General features: G+C 39.9%; 1 non-coding gene across 1 annotated transcript; it reads left to right on the top strand.

Annotated features, from left to right (window-relative positions):
• The first annotated feature begins 1902 nt into the window (after positions 1 to 1902).
• On the top strand, positions 1903 to 2004 carry LOC133046934 (U6 spliceosomal RNA). Its single transcript, XR_009690624.1, has one exon. It is a non-coding gene; the product is annotated as a U6 spliceosomal RNA (small nuclear RNA).
• Positions 2005 to 3024: the final 1020 nt, after the last annotated feature.

Below are 3024 nucleotides of genomic sequence, written 5' to 3'. Positions count from 1 at the left end.
GAGTGGGTAGCCGGAGTCTGTGGCTATTCTGTATAATTTTGATACAGTAAACTAAATGAGATAGAGAAATTAAGTGACATGATACAAAATAAACTGATATTATCTTTTAAAATACTCTAGTATAATCATATAACAATACTATTGATTTCTTATTAAAATATTTTTAAGCAATATATATATATATACTTTTCATTAAAATTTTTGAAAATACAAAAAAAGAGAGAAAAAGTCAATAACCCCAACTTCCACCACCACCAGGAAAACACTAGTGACTGTGTATTTTCTCCATCTTTTTAATGCATAAGAGAATTTCACTCTCTGTTGTGACCATACTATAGGTAAAAGGTTTTCTTCCTATTACTTTACAAAATTTATTTTCTTAAGTCATTGTAAGTTCTTGCTAAACACAATAGTTGCACATGAGTATGCTATAGCAGGTACTGATGCTTGCCTATATAACAGTCATATTCCAGATTTTTCCATGCCTGCTTTCCAAAAATTTTAGGCCAACACTTCTATTATTTGAATTAAGTAAATTTTGATTAGTATTAAAAAAGAATCATGGTAGTTCCTTCTTGCTGGTAGTTGATTTAATGGTTGTCACTCTCAGTTCAGTTCAGTTGCTCAGTCATGTCCGACTCTTTGCAATTCCATGAATCACAGCACGCCAGGCCTCCCTGTTCATCACCAACTCCTGGAGTTTACGCAAACTCAAGTTCATCCAGTCGGTGATGCCATCCAGCCATCTCATCCTCTGTCGTCCCCTTCTGCTCCTGCTCCCAATCCCTCCCAGCATCAGGGTCTTTTCCAGTGAGTCAACTCTTCGCCTGAGGTGGCCAAAGTATTGGAGTTTCAGTTTCAGCATCAGTCCTTCCAACAAACACCCAGGACTGATCTCCTTTAGGATGGACTGGTTGAATCTCCTTGCAGTCCAAGGGACTCCCAAGAGTCTTCTCCAACACCACAGTTCAAAAGCATCCATTCTTCAGCACTCAGCTTTCTTCACAGTCCAACTCTCACATCCACACATGACCACTGGAAAAACCATAGCCTTGACTAGATGGACCTTTGTTGGCAAAGTAATGTCTCTGCTTTTTAATACGCTGTCTAGGTTGGTCATAACTTTCCTTCCAAGGAGTAAGTGTCTTTTAATTTCATGGCTGCAATCACCATCTGCAGTGATTTTGGAGCCCAAAAAAGTAAAGTCTGACACTGTTTCCACTGTTTCCCCATCTATTTGCCATGAGGTGATGGGACCAGATGCCATGATCTTAGTTTTCTGAATGTTGAGCTTTAAGCCAACTTTTTCGCTCTCTTCTTTCACTTTCATCAAGAGGCTTTTTAGTTCCTCTTCACTTTCTGCCATAAGGGTGGTGTCATCTACATATCTGAGGTTTTTGATATTTCTCCCGGCAATCTTGATTCCAGCTTGTGCTTCTTCCAGCCCAGCATTTCTCATGATGTACTCCGCATATAAGTTAAATAAGCAGTGTGACAATATACAGCCTTGACGTACTCCTTTTCCTGTTTGGAACCAGTCTGTTGTCCCATGTCCAGTTCTAACTGTTGCTTGCTGACTGGCATATAGGTTTCCTCAAGAGGCAGGTCAGGTGGTCTGGTACTCCCATTTCTTTCAGAATTTTCCACAGTTTATTGTGATCCACAATACTGTTACTTTAATAAGTTTTTATTTTGACAAAGTTCTCCAAGATGGAAGCTGACTAAATAATGATCCCCAAAGTCATTAGATCCTAATCCCTGGACCTATAAATGTTACATTATTTGGAAGATGACTCTTTCCAGATATGATTAATTTAAGCATTTTGAGACAAGTCAATTTCACTGAATTATATGGGTGAGCCCTAAAGGCCATCACAGGTGTCCTTACAAGAAAGAGTCAGAGCCTACTTCTACAGGACTTGTACTAAAACTGAAACAATACAGAGATTAGCATGGCCCCTGAGCAAGGATTTCATGCAAATTTGTGAAGCATTCAAATTTTAAACAAGGGGTGGGGCAGGCAAAGGGAGATTTCACACAGGCACACAGAAGAGAAGGTGACTTGAAAATGGAACAAAGAGAGATTTGAAGATGGAGCGATATGGCCACAAGCCGAGGAATCCTAACAGCCATCGGAAAGTGGAAAAGGAAGGAATGGGCTCTCTCCTAGAACACCCTGAGAGAGTATGGCCCTAATGACACCTTAATTTTGACCTAGTGATGATGATTTTGGACTTCTGGTCTCCAGAACTGGACAGAATACACTTCTGTTGTTTTATGTCACCATGTTTGGTGTCATAGAAGCTCCAGGCAGCTCACATAGATCAAACCCTTCTTGAAATGTTCTGTCCCAATTCTGGTTAAACAGACATGGTCTATCCAATGGAAGGGTCCTCTTGGAAAGACTGTCTTACTTTTAAAAAGAAATACATGTTGGGAGGGAGTCTTATTTCTTCTTCCACATGTTGTTGCCCCTACATACAGCATTAGAATTGGAGAAGCCATCTTGTGATTGTGCAGCCAATCAAGCAGCCAAACAAGCCAATGAGCCAAGGACGGGAGAGAAGAAAGATGGGACAAACTTGGGCCTTGGATGACATCATCAGACTGCTTTAATTAACCAGCCCTGGGACTTCCCTATAATGAGACTTCTTCTTACATGAGATAATTTTCTTACGTGAATTAACATGATTTTTAAGGTCTCTTTAGTTGGGTTTTCCCTTACTTTCAGCTGAAAGCAACATACCAAATGCATGCATCAAATGAATTACACCATAATTCAAAAATGGGCAAACTGTGACCTGGCAAACAGCTACCTGGTTTTGTAAATAAAGTTTTATTGGATCCCAGCCTCAACCACAGACTACTGTCTATGCTCTTTAGCACCACAACAGCAAAGTTAGGTAGTTGTGAGGGAGATCAAATGGCTCACGAGCTTAAAATTAGGCTATCTGATACTGTAAGAAAAAGTTCACAAGCTTCTGCTGTTCTTGAACACAACTGTCCCAACTGTCCTTTTATTGT

The sequence above is a fragment of the Dama dama genome, chromosome 25, assembly GCF_033118175.1.
Source record: "Dama dama isolate Ldn47 chromosome 25, ASM3311817v1, whole genome shotgun sequence".
NCBI classification, from domain to species: Eukaryota; Metazoa; Chordata; class Mammalia; order Artiodactyla; family Cervidae; genus Dama; species Dama dama.
The sequence above is the reverse complement of the archived record's forward strand: the minus strand, read 5'-3'. Positions and strand labels throughout refer to the sequence as shown.